Source organism: Coptis chinensis, chromosome 8 (genome assembly GCF_015680905.1).
Source record: "Coptis chinensis isolate HL-2020 chromosome 8, ASM1568090v1, whole genome shotgun sequence".
Taxonomy (NCBI): Eukaryota; Viridiplantae; Streptophyta; class Magnoliopsida; order Ranunculales; family Ranunculaceae; genus Coptis; species Coptis chinensis.
The window spans coordinates 24,974,988-24,994,851 of record NC_141463.1 but is presented as its reverse complement, the minus strand read 5'-3'; the positions used below and the strand labels follow the sequence as shown (position 1 = coordinate 24,994,851).

The 19,864-nt window shown below is 37.8% G+C and overlaps 1 pseudogene; it reads left to right on the top strand.

Moving 5' to 3' along the window:
- Positions 1 to 15,220: 15,220 nt before the first annotated feature.
- On the top strand, positions 15,221 to 16,217 carry LOC147480731 (uncharacterized; annotated as a pseudogene).
- The last annotated feature ends 3,647 nt before the right edge of the window (positions 16,218 to 19,864 follow it).

Sequence of the window (19,864 nt, the reverse complement as noted above, 5' to 3'; positions counted from 1 at the left end):
TATTTATACTTAGAGAACATTAACATGCGGAAGGACTAGGAGTGGAACGAATCACTCTACTCCACTATATCTCATAGGATTGAGAGTAGAATTCTTTGATAAAATATAGGCACGTAAATTTTAGTTTTAGTTTACTTACATTTTGAGTTCATCGTTCATTTCGTAGGTAGACTAATCAATTTTATCTTTTATCAAATGGCGCCGCTGCCATCTTAGTTTCACTTTCGCATTGTTTTCATAGTGTAAGTTCTTTTTTTAAAGTCCCATTAAACCCACCCACCCTTGTTTGATTCATACTGTGGTTTTCCGATTGAGCGTTGAAAAGTTCCGAAAAAATACACCGAAGCCGACGGCATTTATAAGGAGCGCACTGCCTCTATAGCTTGAACTCGAAAGACGACCACCTAAAAACACTGTAATTTGAAAATTACCCCGAAATACGACCGGCGTCTATGAAGAGCACCAGCGCCTTTGCTAATTTTTTCGGAATTCTACAGTTTTGACTCGAACTTTGATTTTTCAAATTTTTCAGTGTTCTGACTTGTTATATACACTGAACACGCGTAAACAAGACACTATTCATAAGCGAAGCAAGGACACAATCAGGTATTCCTTTCTTCCACACCTCGCATCTCCTGTTAGAGGTTTATACTAGTATATCAGAATTGTTTGGAGTGTTGATGTGTTTAGCTAAATTTGGTTTTAGCCTTGTATGAGATTAAGGTCCGGCCGAACAAAAACAAATGAACGTAATTACACAAACAACGCCAACAAACAAGTCTATCTAGTATACCACCCACTACACCTCTAGCTACTATTTCACACACATCACGACACAATGCCCGACGAAGAAGAGACTCCTCTCTCGACTTTTACAAAGCCTTGAGCGATAGCCCCAAATCTTGCATCGTTCTAGCGGACCCGGGGGGATTTCCAAATCCCCAAATATTTTAATTTGTTACTGTTTTTCATGGATTAGACCATGAAAAACCTTATCAGCTATCGCGTAGGATTGAACAAGTCCTAACAACATTCCACCATCCTACGGTTGGTGCGGAACAAATTAAACTCGGGTATTCCCTTTCACCTTAGCCGATAAAGGCGTGTCGTGGTTAACTGCCCAAACGCCTAATTACTCAGGACTCATGGGCTAAACTTGTTCACCAAGTTATGGAACATTTTTACCCACCCCTAAAGACGGATGAGATGCTTTCCAAGATTCATTTCTTTTCGACAAAATCCTCATGAATCATTTTCGAGGCTTGGAATCGCTTCACCGATCTCCTTATAGAGTGTCCACATCATAATTTAGCGAAAGACACGTTAGTTCGTGCCTTTTCAAAGGACTTTAAAGAAGTCCTAGACATAATGAATGGGGTAGTTTCAAAAAGGAGGGCTTATAAATTTTTAGAGGATCAAACTAAAAGAAATAACTTGATATCCACCACCACCATCAAATACGAAGTCCTAGATGTTTGAAATTAAACACGTAGTTTCTTGAATCAAGCAAAAGGTAGAGGCCATTTCTGTTCAACAAAAGAGGCTTATGTAAATTTGTAGTTTCTGGATCAAAAGTATCCCCGCAAAAGGACCCTATAGCCTATGAACGGGGTTCCATTAATAAACCTATCAAAATCCCAACTTCGGTTGGAGAAATAACCAACACGCCACACCTCCGTGGTACAATAATCAATATGTTAGGCCAACACAAAGTTTTAACCAAGCTCCACCACGACAAGGACAGAGTCGGGTAATTTTAATAATTATAACAACCAAGTGCAACCTCGACAAGGTCAAGCACAAGGTCAAGGTAGTTATAATAATTATAATGCTAATAGAGGTATCGTTCCCAGAAATAATAACTATCAAAATCCACCCATAAATAATTCACGGAAATAGTTCCAATCCACACCACCCGTGACTACTACACCCACACAACCGGATCGTCTTGACACCTTCATACAAGTGAGCCAAAACTTTTCCAAACCATGGCTCAATCTAACCAACAGCTTCTACAATCCGTTAATAATTTAACCCAACAAATTGGCTCAAGATAAAGCCCAACACAAAGGTGTGTTTCCAAGTCACGAAATACCTAATCCTAAAACAACAAATACAGCCTTTGAGGTAACCGATAATACTAGTAATGAATATGAAAATGTAGGTGAGCTAAAGGCCATCACCACTCTCTTATCGGGCAGAGTGGTTGATAACAAAGTAACTATGCCTATAGTTACCCCACCAATCGCCCTACACCGCTATTTTTACTAGATAGCGAAATAGAAACCAAGAGCCTACAACCGTGTAGAGGTACCGATTCACAACACAACCTAAGAAACGTAGTGCCACGGTTAAACATCCGGTGATACCATTGCTAAATATAAACGAAACCGCCGTTTCCACAAAAAATAGCCGTGTTAACTAGGGATACAAATTATGAGGAGATTAGGGATGTTTTCAAGAATCTAACTATAAACCTTCCCTTCCTCGAAGCTATTAAAAAGCTACCACACCATGCTAAGTTTCTTAAGGAGTTGTGTACTACTAGGCGTAAGACAAATATACCAAAAGACGCCTTTTTAACAGAACAATTCCCAACTCTATCTAAACATAATGGAATTGTTAAGTACAAGGACCCTGGTCGTCCTACTATACAATGCACCTTAGGAGATTCTTATACGACAACCGCGTTATTAGACTTGGGGGCTAGTGTTAACTTACTCCCGTTTTATTTGTATAGACAAATAGGTCTAGACGAGATGCAACCCACTAAAATGACGTTACAATTAGCTGATCGGTCTATTAAGTATCCTAAGGGTGTCGTCGAAAATGTTCTGGTAGAAGTTCAGGATTTTTACTATCCGGCTGATTTTGTCATCCTCGACACAGAAGTCGTTAACGACTCTGTCCCGATCATCTTAGCGCCTTTTCTCGGCAACTGCCAATGCGCTCATTAATTGCCACGATGGTTCAATGTCCATGTCTTTTGGCCATCTTGTGTTGAAGTCAATGTTTTTAAAACAAAGACACGCTTACCCGATTAGTCTATGGATGGAGAGGTTAGCATGATCGAGCTTTGCTCGAGATTATTTCAACAACACGTTCCCTGATAATCATATGCCCAAATTTCTTTCCTTTGAAAGTTCAGACTCCAACATTTCCATTCCTACACTAGTCGATACAGATAGTACGGATGAGGATGAGATAGATGACTTTCTCAAAGATGTAGAGGACTATCATAGTAACGAGGATATGACCAATCTAGATGAGCAATTCGATGAGTTTCTTAGAGCAGGTGATGATTCACCCTATTAAGAACTACTTTGCACAACATCCACCTCGACTCCCCTCCTTCCACCCTTTCAAAGGAATCTCGAGTTTGCACTCGATCCTTTTGTTTCTTCAGGCTTCATAATTTTTAAATTCACCTAGTAAACAAATACTTCAAAAGACAAAAGCGTTTGACACCTTCATTTTCGTGACCGAGAGTCCCTACCTACACTATGAATGAGTTTTGTGCTAAACCCACATCCTCATTTTTTCCATGTTTTCCTTCTACAACTTACCCATATCCACCATATTCTCCACAACCATTCACTCTTCCACACTTATTCACTAGAACACCCACTCATTCAAAAATGAAAAAGAAGGTGCATGCTAGGTTACATAATAAGGTTATCCGATTTAAACTTTCATTTTACTAGGTTGCGTCCATAGGAAATCTTGGTGCTTGATTGTGTTTGGATATGTTTTCTGTGATATTTATTTATGGAATGATCTACAACTATTTCGGTTGTTGATATATGATAAACTGCATGTTCATACATATGTTTAGATAAGTCTCGAGTATCTGACTATAAACGACTCAACTTTTGTGTTTGGTGCATTTCCTTTTATTTCCATATATTGGTGAGTGCACCATTAAGGTAACCGGGCCCTCCCTATGGAGTGTGTGGCTGTAAGTACCGGATCCTAAGTCCACGTTTAAACATAATTCACGTTTTCCACTCTTGCATGTTTTCTCGGATTTTTGAGTCATGTTTCTCTATGGGGTGAATTATGTCTTTCTTGTTTATTGTTTTCTTTTTAAAAATTAAAAAAAAAATATATATATATATATATATATTATATATATATATATATATTAAAGAATAAACATAGTAATATAGAAAGTCTCGAATCGACTTTAAAATACCATTACTAAAACAAATTTTCTAAGCTCCGTTGTAAAAAATTTGTTTGGGGGTGGGGTGTTCGTGTTTCCGTCCTAGAATGTTTATGTCCCATTACAGTTGCTTAGGCTGTTTAATTATATTACGATTCGGGTTGACATAATCCATGAATTTAGAGTTTAATTGTTCGCATAACATACGTCATGCACGCACTTCGAGGTGTTTTCCACTATCTTATATGTCATCCACGGTCGAAATAGAGTGTTTTATGGATCATTGGATTCGAAATTCTCTCCTGATCATTTCCATATCTCATTCGCAAAAATCGGACCTGTAACAAAGCAGCAATTTTGATTTGAAGTTTCGCGAAAAATCGAAAAAAATCACAAATTTCGATTTTGGCTTGGCTCAACCAGCCCACCATTGCGCACAAGAGCACTCATCGCTACCTTAGCCTTAGCCCAACAACAATGATCATCTTCCACAAACCGCCATTAACGCCCAAAGCTTCAAACAAAACCTAAAAAAAAAATAAAATAAAATAAAAAGAAAACCTAATTAACCTACGCCCCTAGTTCAAATCGATTTCAAATCTAATCTAAAAGCTTTCCACCACCACCTCCACCAAATTAAATAAGCAAAAACCACCGAAAATTCCAAATTTTGGTGCTGCCGCGCCACCACCACCATTGTTTGCTTCAGTCGGTCGATTCAAATCCCACCACCACATCCCATTTAAACCCCCACTACATTCCAAACTTCCAATGGCTCAACAACGCTGAATTTTACCAGAGCAAGCTTTTACAGCGACCACCACTTCGTTGTTTTACGGTGATGAAATGATCAGTCGAGACTGGAATAGCTTGTGGTACTCGACTGAAGCCTATTACCACGAGGACTTAGTCCGACGGTTCTACAATACGAGGGAGTTAGAAGGGACTAGGATTTTTGTTGTGGTGGCGAAGAGGAGGAAGGAAGTGACGACTGGGTTGTTGGCTGAGATTCTAGGCATTCCGCCTATAATCCATCTGGATGTCACGTTGCAGGAGTCCCAACATAACGGGGTAGAGCCATTGATGAACGAGACAGTTACTGAAGGGAACTATAATGCGAGGTCGCATTGTGTTCGTCAGGCTTCCCTTAGAACCAACCAGCTGGCTACAGCTCAGTGGATTGGTCGGAACGTCTTGGGGAAGGAGAAGGTCAGCGACATCGGCCTGAACTACCTCCACATCTTATGGATACTCCAGGAGCAGAAGTATGAGTTCTCCATCTTGGAGTTTTTACTTAGCATGATTAGGGGAGTAGGGAAGTATGTTGCACCTCTCCCTGTGTTGATAACCAAGATCATGTCGGTTGAGAGCGGCTTCGAGCGCCCGATAGGTCGTACATCACCCTACACCGAAACCCACGCATCTATAGGGAGTGTGTCCAACGAGTTTGGAGGTTGGCTGAGGATAGAGAAGAAGAAGAGGAGGACGGTGGAAATGAGAATGCCGAGGAGGATGGGGGAAATCAGAATGCCTCGGAGGATGAGGAGGATTTGACTTGTTTTGATGCGGATGCCTTAAAAGGTGTTGGTCAGACGCAGAACGCATGGCTGTGATTCATCGTGGCATCGTTAAACTCAACACTATATCTCTCGAAGACCTCCTCGACTCGACGGTGCAACGATTCATCATAACCGAGGTCCGTTACCGAGAGAGGGCGAGAGGTGGGAACAAATGAGGGCCGAGCTAGAAGCTCAGCGCCAGTTCCGGGCCGAGATGCTTACACGATTCCCACCTCACGGGGATTCCCCTTCTGAGGATACACCCTCGAGACATGAGCGCCGTCGCCGAAAAATGAATGGTGCTGGTCCATCAGGAGCTCAGGAGCAATCTCCGGACCGTGTGCCCTCCGCTACCAGTACCGGAGTGGTTAGGGATAGCATCGTTTGATGTTTTTATGTTTATTTGTAGTTTCATTATTGTTATTTATTTTAATGTAAGTTTTATTTCCGTAATTTGAATTTTGTAGTGAAATGTACTTCGAATGAAAATTTGAATATAATGCGGTTATTTTTATTATGCATGGTTGTCTCATATTGATCCCACCTTCCCAAATTGTTTGGGGGTGGTTTTATCTATTCTAGCATGATTTTTATATAACCCTCGTGTTAGAATTTATTGCGGAGTCAAGGTGAAAAGATGGCCGTTTAGGCATATCTAGGAATAAGTATAAGGGTAGGATGAAATCTCGATTAAATAGGTAGATTCTATCATAAATTCAACCTAAAAGATACTAGGTTTGAATTAGAATCAAGAAAATGAGTTGTTTCCGTTTTCGGGTTTGGAAATTTTAGGATTTTCGGAAACTGCCGTAATTAGTTTTGGCAACTTCCCGATCCGTTTTAGCAACTTAAAACCTATATAAACTTCATACATTCTACACTCACAACTCACACTACACCTAAACTCCATCACTCACCTTTCACTCCCACGATTCCCACGTTTCGGCTCATTTTCCGAGTTTCAAAAACTCCGAAAGCTTTTCGCTCTTCTACAGGCGCGCTCAGCTCTGCATATTTTTTCTGAATTTTTGTCGAGGCACTTTTTCAAGCTGAGCGTGACCGGCCAAAAATCCAAACACTGGAAATTCCAACTATTCGAGAGCGCACTTTCATCTATCGAGCGCGACTCTCGGCGACTTCCACTGGACCAGAAAAATTCCAATTTTCTGCGGGTAGTTTCGGATTATTCGCAGCTATTCCAGGCGTAATTTTGAGATGACATCTCCAATATTGATACCGAACGATCTTTGAAGATTTGCTCCAAAGCACTACTTATGGTGCTTGGTTTTGTGGGTTTTATCACATACGCGTTGGTTGGGAGCCGCTTATGGTAAGACCTGATGCACTTTATTCTCCAACACTAGCATCTTATTTTTACGATAACTGCATTTTCTTTGAAAGACCAGATGGAGAACAAGTGTTCTCCATCAACATTGATAATGAACCAATGGAAATTACCAGGTTCTTGCTAGCATTTGTTCTTGGACTTGCTATGCCCGCTGAAATACAAGACCCATGGTGTTATTGGGTAGATAATATGTATGTCTACACTTATGAGTTTTTGCATGAGTCGTATGGGGCGGGCATTTTTCGTATCGAGGACCAAGGGGACTATAACGTCGCTTTTGGTAGCCTGTCCATGAACATAGGAACTGTTATGTTTTGGATCATGCTAAACATTTTAGGGGAATGGCGTTTTTCTTCTATGAATGATGCCACTTGCAGCGTTTTCCTTGCTTTAGCCACGGGACGTATGTGTCATGACCTTCCCCGAACCTTGATGTCTAGTTTAGCTCGATCCCATAGCATGAGGCATAAGTTCCTTCTTATGCTTGTTCTAGTTTCCCGTATTATGCTATGTTTCTTTCTTTTTTTGTACACGCTTCACGCAGATTGGATTACGGCCTCGACAATCGCATTTACCCACCAATAGTATTATTCGATCCTTCCGTGCAATGACTTGGCAAGGGTGGAGGATACAACCTCATCAGGTTGCACCCTACACCCCGTTAGACCAAGTGGCTCTTAATAGGTTAGCAATAATAGATGATAAATGGCGGGAAGCCTGGCAAATTATCATGGCATGGCAGGACGTAAAAGAACCTCACTTCTTTATGGAAGAAGAGGATGAGGAAGATGATGTGTAATGCGGGAGATAAGGTAAGTTTTCATTCTAGTTAGTGTCTGCTTATGTCCCAAGCATTTTCATTCTTGTTAACCCCATAATGGGTAGAACTCGTATAGAGTTGCGTCAGTTTTATTTCCTTTATTAGTACATTCTAACTTTGTTTTGTAGATGTTCCTGAATTTCACACATTTCAATGGTATGTTTCCTACCCTCTTTATTTACAATGCTTTGAAGACAAAGCATGCTTCTTGTTTTGGGGGGGGGGGGGGGTATAGAAACACGTGTAATTAAGGCATCTGTTAGGATATAGATATGTATAATATGCATTTGTTTTCTAGTTAAAATTTCAAAAATTCAAAAATATAAATAAATAAGTTATGCTATACACTTAGGAATAGTGGTATTGTTTTCCTTCTCTATGCTTTTAACAATCTAGAAGTCTCACGTAGCTGTTGCATCAGAATAATTGTTAGAAACTTAGGTTAATATGTAGGTAATAATCTTTGCATCTATGTATAAATATATTACATGAGTATCTATGATTGTTAGCAGTAAGTTTCTGAAATCTAGGCTAGAGTACTTATTCTACAAATCCTGTGAGAATATAGCCTAAAGCCTTATATGAGCGAAACATTTGAGAAATGACACAAGGGAGAAGTAAAATCCGGATAGAGAAATCACACGTCCACTTGCTTGATCACTATGCCATATCCTAAGCGAGAATTTAGGCCCTCTTTGGATCGATATAGCCAGAAATTCAAACCTATGAATTATTTTCCGCTAGTCGTCCCTTTGAACCTTTCTTTAGCCTTTCATAAACCACAAACCCTTTACCCTGTTACAAAACAAAACAAAATAAAAGATATTCAACCTACCCAAATTAGATAAGTCTGAGAATAGAATGAGGAAGAAAGAAGAAGAGAAAACCTATGTATACAAAAGTTAGTTACTTGCTTCAGAAAATAAAGAGAAGAAGTTTCCATCCAAAGAAAAGAAAAATAAAAATAGAAATAAAATAAAAACTCCAAAAATAGAATAAAAGGGAGTCAAAAGCCAAAGAAAAGAAAAAGAAAAAGAAAATATGACTAAGGATGGAAACAAAGTATGGAAGCAAAAGAAAATAACAAGGTTTTCTCTAAGTTACATAATATGAAGACTCTATTATCTCAGACTTGTCCTTTTTGAATATCCATTTCTTTCCTTCTTAAACCATCTCCTAATCCCGAAATACCTAATAAAGACCTCTAGCTCAATTAGGAATAGGTTAGTGTGATAGTAAGTGGCGGATGTGTTTGATCGACTCGGCTTCCTTGTTGTTATTGAGATTTGTAAGGTAAAAGTGTGCCCACTGCACATGGCTCGGAGTAAATGAAACTTGAGTGGAAAAATCGAGTGTTGTATCTTGACTATTATTGTGAGAACCTACTTAAGGGCTTATCCCGAAGTTTCGAGAAACGAACCTGCTAGGCATTTCATAGTATTATTCATTGTATATATGTTTATTATAGATGATTGATTATTATGCATATATTAGCTTAGGTTTTTGACTTGGTTATTCTTGTTCATAGCTAGTGAGATGTATAGATAATTTGGAGCATGAATAAGGAAACAATAGTTTTCTTTCTTAGTCGTTGTAGTATAGATGAAGTTTGTGAGTACCTTCACTGGAAAACTCTCATGAGGCTATAACTCGTCCACTAGGGAATTCCTAGTGGTTTAAGGCCTTGTTGCATATGATCAATGCAATCGCATTTCAAAAAACGAGTAGATAGAACTCCATTTTTGTCACTTATTCTAATTTCTCATCTTTGCTTGAGGACAAGCAAAATGCTGTTTGGGGGTGGTTTGATAAGAGCCCAAAACTGTAGTTTTAACCCTTTAACAGTCATACTTTTAGACCAATTATGTGAGTAATAATTAAGAGTTAACACTGATTACGTGTTTTTATGCATTTCAGGCTTCAAAGTCCATTATGTGCAGAAATGTGCCACTTTAGCGAGATAGAGGAGCAAAGGTCAGTTACTAAGGAGTTCCATGATTAAAGGCCAAGATTCAAGAAGACAAAACCTTTCTAAAGCCCGGTCAAAAGCTGAAAAGTCGACGCAGGCAGAAATAGCACACAAAGTCAGCAGAACTTCCGAAGGCCATATCTTTGGACTCAGACCTCGGAATGGGGCCTACCTTATGTCAAAACGACCAGCTTGGAAAGAGCTTTCCAATGGTCTAAGCCGTGATCCAATCAGAGGAGCAGAAGTGGACAAAAAGTCTGTTGAAGCCAACTGCAGCTGAAGAGGCCTTTTTGGACTGAAAGAATTGGGTTTTGGGCCTGATTCTCTGGCCCAAAACATGGCTCCAAGCCCATGCACGATTTTTGGATCTGAAAGTATAAAAATAAAAGCTTAGCTCTTTGTTAATGGTAGATAGTTAATGGTAGATAGCTTAGAATAGAAAGTAGCCATTAGAATAGCTTCTAGATCTAGATTTAATTGTTTTAATTAAGTTAATTTCAAATCCAATTCTAGTTTTAGATTAAACTATTAGAATCATTACTCTTAATTAGTTTGATTAATAAAATAACTAGTTGTTAAATTTCGATTCTTGTCATTTACATTTGTGTTAGATCTGATTCATTTATTACTTGTTATTCAATTCTTAGTTATTAATTAGATTTTAATTATTGTTTAATTTAGATTAGTAAATTTCAATTCTTATATCATGTTTAGTTTAAATTTAATCGGAAATGATTGCGTAATGATTCTCGGCTAAACCTCCATTAGAGGGGGTTGAGAAGCCTTGATGAAAGCTTGATTCCGACTATCGTAGAATCGTCGTAATTTCCTTTCCACTCTAGAAACGATTAGTTCACCATGAGAATGGGTTTAATCGTTCACATGCTAGTTATGAATTGGTAGGAATGCCATGTGTAATTAGGGATTAGGAAGAACCAATTGTTCTGTGAAGCAGTTCATTCGGATTACTTACGATTAAATTAGTTAATAGGATTAAGTCGAGTTGAGGTGGAATCAATCCCCCTCTAACTCCTTATCATAGAATCAACGTAGCATTCCCTTAGTTGTTCTGATAGTTGACTAGTGCATCTTGTGGGTAGTTGCATCGTAGTCTAGTTGCCTTTTCGTAAATCTCTCATTAGACTTTAGAGTTAGAATACTTATACTTAGAGAACATTAACATGCGGAAGGACTAGGAGTGGAACGAATCACTCTACTCCACTATATCTCATAGGATTGAGAGTAGAATTCTTTGATAAAATATAGGCACGTAAATTTTAGTTTTAGTTTACTTACGTTTTGAGTTCATTGTTCATTTCGTAGGTAGACTAATCAATTTTATCTTTTATCAGTGGGTATCCTCCCAAAAAATTGTACTAGCGATAAGGAATGGACTTTGTACCCTATCATAGTTTTCGGCGATTGGGGGAGTGTCGATACTAAAGCCACTCCTCTGAAAAATCGAGTATTCAATTCTTCAGGTATACTGTCCCTCTTGTTTATTTTTGATATCTATATATTGGAATTCCAATCTAACCCAACCCTGCCTATATCTTTTCAATTCTCCTTCCTTATTTTGACAAGGTTCATGGGAATTCGAAGAGAGTACTCGAACTTTTGAAAGGATATGATGAAGAAGTTGATGCTAAGACTGGGGCTAATAAAGAAGGCACCCCCACCGCTGATGTTCATCTTCAAGACATCGATAATTACCATCCCCCTCTTTATGTTCTTAAAAGTAGGGCTCTTTATAGAATGGGTCAGTCGCCAATTCCAACTCAGTTTCCTTTAGAAAATTCTCTAGATAATCATTTTTTTCTTCTGTTCTCCTTCGCTTTGCATGAATTGCCTCCTATTCTTCCCCAATACTATATTGATTACTTAAATAATAACCTTAAAATGACCCTAGATCTTTTTCCCCAGATTTAAAAAGAAGTTCCTGACTTTTATCAGTATCCCTTTTTGCAAAATGTATTTGACTAGTATACTTTGCTGTATACAGATATGGCACCTCAAGTAGCGATAAACCCAAATGTTGGTCGCCAATTATCTGATAAGGGAAAAAGGAAATTTACCGAAAAAGTGTTGGCTAAAGCTCCGCAGGATAAACCTACTGCTCCTCCTCAAGATAAGAATGCCGCTTCTTCCAAGGATAAGCATCCTGCTCCTTCCAAAGATAAGCATCCTGCTTCTTCACAAAATACACATACTACTTCTAGTCCTGTTCCTATTGCTCTTGCTACTAAGAAAAGAAAAACTGCCTGGGGTGAAAGTGGTTTTGAGGCTAGTCAAACTCTTGCTTCTGTTACATCTGCCGATACTACTTGTGGCTTCAAACATGTCTTCCTTTTGAATGATGGAAGTGATGTCCCTTTGACAGCCTCACTTTTTGTTGACAACCCTATCGATGAGTTAGCTATTACTCTTTCCACCAATTGCGATCTTCCCAATGATAAAATTTCCATGTGCAACAAATCTAGCGCTGAACACTTGACATTAATCTGTGATTATATCGAAAAGGTATACTTACTTTCTTTTCTATCATCTCATAATGGTTTTATCTCTTTATGTTTGCTTATCTATTCCTCTTGTTTATGTAGCTTAAAGTGGCCACCTTGGCCCAATTCGATACTCATTACAAACAAGATCGTGACCTTGGTCGCCTTCAGAAAATAGTTGTTTCTCAGCAGCAAGAAGTTGATAGATTGACTAGAGAAGTGAGCCGGTTGAACAAAGAAGTAGGTCAGCTGAATAGTGAAGTACATCGGCTGAGGACTATTGTTCAAACTGCCAAAGAAACCCTAACCAATAAAATCACCGAACACTCTGAAATTTTGAAGCAAGCCACTGAAGATGTTTTGCATAAGGCTAATGATGGCTTGCTAAAGAAAAAGCTAAATATGAGGAAGCTTCTGATGTTGAGTATAACAATGTTGTTTCGGCTTTAAACCTCCTAGGTGATCAGTTTGAAGCCTTCAAACAATATGTTCCTCATGCTGTCCTTGTAGAACATGGACTCACTGCTGATGATGCCGATAAAGAAGAAATTCAAAATGTGACTCCCTCTTCTGATCCTGATCGACCCAGAAGCTAACTCAACTCCTCGCATTCCTGCTAATACTACTCAGACCATTTTTATTAACTCGCCCGACTTAGCTTAGGTGGATGATCTCCTTAATATTCCCCGAGTTAACAATTAATTTTTTATTTATGGTCTGTAATTCTGATATAATGATTTGTTTGTTTTTCCATACTCTCTTAAACTTCCTTTAAATTATAAAATAGATCTATTTTATTCCTTCTGGTTTGTTTAATATTTACAATATATCTGTTAATAGCTTTTGATACTTATAAATATTTGAAAAGACAGTTGGAATTTCGATACTACGCCACTTAAAAGTAGTATCAATTGATATTTAGCAAAATTTGAAAATAAATTTGGATTTTTGATACTACTCCACTTAAAAATAGTATCAATTGATACTTAACAAAATTTGAAAATAAATTTGGATTTTTTATACTACTCTACTTTAAAATAGTATCAATTGATACTTAGTAATATTTTGAAAAGAAATTTAGAATTTGGTACTACTCCACTTAAAAGTAGTATCAATTGATACTTAGTAATATTTTGAAAATAATTTTTGAATTTCGATACTACTCAACTTAAAAGTAGTATCAATTAATACTTAGTAATATTTTGAAAATAAATTTAGAATTTCGATACTACTTCACTTAAAAGTAGTATCAATTGATAACATACCTTGGATATCAAGATAGCTCTACAGACACCGTTGTCTTTGAACTTTCTTTGACCTGGTATCGAGTCAAGGGTATATCCCACGGTTTCACTAATAACAGTGGCTAATAGGCATTTGTCACGGTAAGAATAGCTTTTCTAATTTTGGCACAAGCAAATACCACTAGTCTCATAAAACAGTGGCATATAAAGTGTCATATACCACGGAAAGACTCAAAATCAGTTAATTTGTGTTTCGGTATTCATATATCCCACAGTTTCAACAAAAAAGGTGGCGAATGTTTTGCAAAATAGCCTGGATACCGTGGACAAAGGCAGCCTACCAAAACCCCGCACCCTACCTTCAAAAATGAAGAACAAGCTCTCTGCATCACTTGGTCTTCCACCTCCAAACCCGATCACAGCCTACCTTTAAAGTCTCACTAATTTCGACAACCTTTTCACTCATTTCAACGACACTCTCTTATCTCCTCCAAACAACAATATCACATTCTCTTCAATTTCCATTTCAATGGAACAAAAAATTTCTACCCCCAAATCAAAAAATTGGATTAACCCCACTGCTAAAGGGAGTCCAAAGATTCAAACTTTGATGAAAAACTTGACAACTTTTGAGAAAGCACTCATTGGTTCATCAACTGGAGATATTTGCAGAGGGACCTTTTCCCAGAAGGAAGAATGTTTCTGGTTCAATGATGACATCTCTTCCAAGAGAAATTGGTGGTGCCCCTCCATATAGTTTTGTTGTTAGACTGTCTGAAATAATAGGAAGCTTCAAGACCCTTCGAAAAATGGCATTATTTTGGTGTAGAGTCGTCACAGAAGTAAGTAAATTGGTAGTACTTGAAGAAAATTAATTTAACAGTCAATTTCATTTACACAAGACCATCTTGTTCATAGAATGATGTATCAAAATAGTAAAAATAAATCTAGCGTAAAGTCGTAAACTCTTTGAATCGTAATAACCCGGAGCAATGTAGACATCTGGTTCTATCGCATTCACCCAAAGATATGAATTGTTGTCGCGTCGCTGATAGTCCTTTATCAATTAAGATTTGTGATGTAATTGTTATGAATTCTTGTTTTCAGTGTTGATGTTTGTCTGATGAAAATTAGAATCATATACTATTAGATATTGGTGCTACAAGTTAATAAATTAGGGGAGTGGTGGTGAATCTAATTCTATAGAAAGACCACTCTATGTCACACTAGACTTTCCATCACATTCAATTGCTGGACTTCAATTGTTCAGTTTTCATCACTTGTTAATATATGCTGATTTTGATTTAAGTATTGGTGATGATAGGATTAATTTAGCATTGTAAATCTGTTGGAATGCATTGATACTGTTGTATTACTAAATCTTTAATCTGAGACTATATGACACTACAACAAAAGGGGTCTTTTGCAGCGCACCCTTTTGCAACGCCAAAAAATTGTTGTTAAAGGTCACCTATTGCAACGCCATATGGGGCTGCTAAAGGTTTGTCGTGCTATTAGCTTAACTGTACATAAATTTATTTATTGTGACACCTCTTATGCGTGGCAAATAGTTATAATTTTTTTTCAAAAACATAAAATGCAATTTTTATAGAGAGCTTTATCATTTACCACGCCATTGTTCTTTTTAAAGTTAACTCAATCATTTGTGACGCCACTTTCGTTGTAAAAACCTTTTGTAAATGTCCATGTTTTATTGGATGTAGTATGTGTTGCAGCTAGAGAAGCGTTGCTATTGGGCTTTTTATGGGCGGGAGTTAATTTCTTCTAAAGGTTTTTGTATGGGCGGGCCTATTTTTATTGTTGGCGCTCCAAAAAAAAACCAAAAAATAAAAAAGTAAAATCCAAAACCCTAAATTGGGTTTATTTTTCTCATCTTTTTCTCTTGCTGCCGCCCACCATATTGAAAACCCAGTCAACAGAGATAGGAAAAGAGCCTTTTGAATTTTGTTGGTGTTCATAGTACGTTGTACTCTCTGTCAATAATAGGTTGTGTACTCTCTGTCAATAATAGTAGGTTGTGTGGATGGACGACGAGGTTGTGCAGGCTGTTGAGAAGGTGAAAGAAGAGTGGGACGAGACTTATGCCCAAACTCAAACACGTGTGAAATCAATTGAAGAGTATGGAAAAGGGACAGAAGAGGAAGGAAATTCTCTTCAGAGATTGAATGGTCTTGCACAAGATGGATTGGCATTGCTTAGATCATTGCAATTTAGGGCTTGATCTTCTTGCCCCACAAATGCCTACTCAAGAAGATGTCTGATCTGCTTTCGGTTGTTGTTTAAATCTTGGAAGGATCAATACCAAAGGTTTTAATAATTACCAATCTATTTTTTTATGTTTTCCTCGCATTTTCTTGATTGTTTGTTAAATAAGTATTTTATTTGTTTTAGTTTGCATTTGGGACTAAGAAATGCTAATTTGCAAGCAAAGGCTAATATAAGGAAAGTCGCTCAAGCCGAGGTGAGAATTATTTGTTGATTTTGAATTTTTAATATCTTATTTTTCGTCTTAATTTTTATTCTTGTGATGTGATTGTGTTGACAGAGGGAACTTCTTTTAGGTGGTGGAGGAGAATCGACAATACGTGCCTAATTTGCAGTATGTACTCACTACATTGCCATTTCTTTAGCAGAGCTTTCATTCATGTTTAAATACTTGGCAATTAGTTTTAGGTCTTCATTTGTAATCCAAACCATGTATTTCTAGAAAGCTACACCCTAAAATTTGGTGGACTTTTTTGTTTTCTGTTTCTTTTTATCTACAAAAGTTATTGTAAGTTGTTCAGTTTACTAGTAGTCTAGTACCATTGCAAAAGTATTGATGGTGTTGCATACTTTCTGTAGTCGACATTTTACGTTGTTTTCCTGTCTCTCACTCATCCTTATTGGACTTCGTAAAGACTTGATGTGTAAGTTTCTTTCGGATCGAAGGCTGGAATGACATCTATTGCAGAGAGCATAACAGATAGCCCGAGGCGCCTCGTCAACCGATGGTTCAGGGTTATAGTTTGCATCTTGATCACCCTTTATCAAGTTTTTCATTTGCATAATTGTCCAGATTTCCTTATTCGAGTTTTCTCTAATTTAATATTTTCAGGAGGTGGAAAGAAGTTCGAGCATGCTTACAACTTTTGGTAGGTTCTTTTTGTTACTACACTATCCATAATGCCAAACTAATTTATTTATGATGCATAACGGTATTAATGTGAGATAACTAATACACTTACATTTATTACTTAAGCACCCATTGATGAGTTATCATTGTAAGGAACACATAAAAACCCATTATAATCTAGTAATTTTGGCTGTAGTAACGATGAATTAGAACATCTAGTTCTTGAAAAAAAAAAGAAATTGAGAGGGGCCTTCGGGTTGAAGAATTAAGAGAAATTATGATTAAGCGTTGGTCATAAACCGGATTACTTTAGGGTGGACCATGGACCTGCAATACTTATCAGTATCCAATACCAAAACAAACAATCATTTCCATCTCCATTGAACTGTGCTTTTCGCCAATTTTTTTTTTTTTTGTACTTAATGGGTTTAGATCGAGAATATGGTGCTAGGGTGCATGGGTTGATCTTTCATATATGTTCTTCAGGTTGATAATTTTAACTTAAGCACCCTAGCAACTTATATAATTTGCTATTGCTTTGAAGTTTTTGAATGGGAGTTTTAACTTTTTAGTGTACTTTTCCCACATAATCTTCCTATGTTGTTCCCTTGTGTGATGAGATTTTTTCAAAATTAAATGTTTGTTCAAATCTTATGTATTGGATCTCCGGAACTTAGATTCTTGATAAATGTTGTGATAGTGCGGATGAATCTACAGGAGTATTGAAGAAGGCGGAAAGTGAGTACAAGGGACACCGCTCATTCTTCTCGGACTCGCAAACCTTCTATCAACCATGCGACGCCGGGGGCGTCCTTGACGGGTTAAGAAAATCAGTAGAAGTAGCACACATCTTCTTTACGATATCTACTCTTGAAATTATATATGAGCGGTTCCACGAGAAATTTATATTTCGACGGGTTGATAATAGTGGGTCGGCTTTCTCTTCTTCTCTTGTCTTTGTCCTTTATGTTGTCCGCGAAACGTATTGGCCTGCTCAAGTTCGCGAGACAAGTTACTTGCTGCCATCAAGGCCGGGATGATTGGAGATGGAGAAATGAGACACGGAGCTATTGAAGATGGCTTCAATCAGATTCAAGTGAATAACGGACTAGTTCCTAATGTAGAAAATATGCATGATGAACTTTGAATTTCTACAGATGCAACTTATTTTCTCACGCATTCGCAAGGACCCATGATGAACATGCTATATAGGCCCATATCGCGATGACATGAGCGTTCTTTGTGTTTCTTGTAGGCATATGTGCTAGTTACTTTGTGTTGCTTTTATAGTTTTATCATTTGTGAGTTTTATGGGAAGCAATGTTCCATTCAAAAATCAGCGGTGTTATTGTAAATTGTTATGATTTGTGGTGAATTATTATAGGGTTATTGTGTTCTATAAAATTTGTTTTGGGCGGGATTATGTAAATGGAAATGCAATTATATGTATGAATTGCACCATTTGCAATGCTAAATCGTCCCAAATAAAGCACATGAGTTTATATCATTCACAACAATTTTGGTGTAGCTAAAAGCTTTGATTCTACAATGCGTAGACATCTTTTGCCACGCTTTGGTGTGTGGCTAAAATTTTGGGCGTCTTTTGCCACGCCAAATGTTCATTAAATATTTAAATTTCCCCGCACTATGTAGGCAAATATTTAAACTTTCAAGAACTGAAATAGTGTTGCAAAAGGTTGCCTTTTGCGGCGCCCTAGTTAATAATAGCTAAAGGTATCACTTTTGCAACGCCATCCTAGTTGTTACAAGCTCTCTTTTGTGACGCCATGCGCTGCAAATAGTTTGAAAAAAATTTGCAATTAATTTAATTTTAATAAATGAAGTAGCAACGGAATTAGTGTATTAGCGAAGACCTCAGCGCCGCAACAAACTAGGAACATTTGCCACGCCACCTTTGGCGTTGCATTTGAGTATTTGAGACGCACTTTTTAGCCACGCCTTTGCAACGCCATCTGGTGCGTTGCGACAGATCTTTTGCCACGCTCAAAGGCACCTTTAGCGATGGAGTATGGCGCTGGTAAAACTATGCTCTGTTGTAGTGTGAAAAACATGGAAAAGTAATTGATGAATCCTTAAAATATGCAGTTGAGAAGACTATGGTCTGATGGACAGCCAGTACCTCACGTGCCACTAGATGAAAGTCCATATCTCAATACTTGTCTTTTGTATCAACAATTGCAGGTTATTAATTGTTGTATTTCCAGGAAGATTCGTCGTTCCATGGCCTCTGATTCACTACGATCTATAATGAGAGAAGCCGGTCTAAACACCGGCAAAGAAGATGGTTTCTCTTGGCTCAAGCTCGCACTTTATGCTAGAGTTAGCACCGGGATCTTGTTCTTGGCTTGGGAGCTCATCAACCATCCGGAAACCTAACCATGTAGGTTGAGGAGGCGTATGAGTACAAAGAAAAAAAAAGAGCATAAAAATAAAGCAAAACAACCCGAGATACAATCTGTCACCCGCTCTCTAAAAATGCAAGCAATCTGCCTTTGTTTTTTTTTCTTTCTTTTCTTTTGCCCAGTGATATTGAACTTTTAGTGTTTGAATGCAGTGAAGAGATAACTGATTCATCAAAGGGGTCTGAATTTTTTACCTGCCCTAGCATAAATATTATTGTCATCTTTGTACTTTTTTTTTTCTTTAATAACCAATCCCCATATTTGAATTCTCACTTGTGGTCTTTGGATGTTCTCAACTCCTCTCGACATGCAAGCTTTCAAGGTGAAGTATAAGTGCAGAAACCTTTTCTTTATTTTGGAAAGCCCTAGGGTGCTTAGTTGCCTTGATGCTAGTTTGTGTATTTGTATAATGGTAGCAATATCTAAACTCACATGTTTTAAATATTGTGGGTTAAGCTGCAAACCCTAGGTGCATCTTAGAAGATTTTGTAAGATGGCATTCTCTTCCAGATTGGTCGAGAAGTGATCCAAAAGATGAAGCTCAAGATTCCTATCTTCAGGATTCAATATCTAAAATAGGTCAACTAAGTAGTCGGATACAGAAGGAAGGTGAGGTGCTATCCTTTCCAGATGCATACATCTTAGCTCTTTTGTTCATTATTTATCACTGAAAGAAATACTTGAATCCTTCCTTCCTAGTGA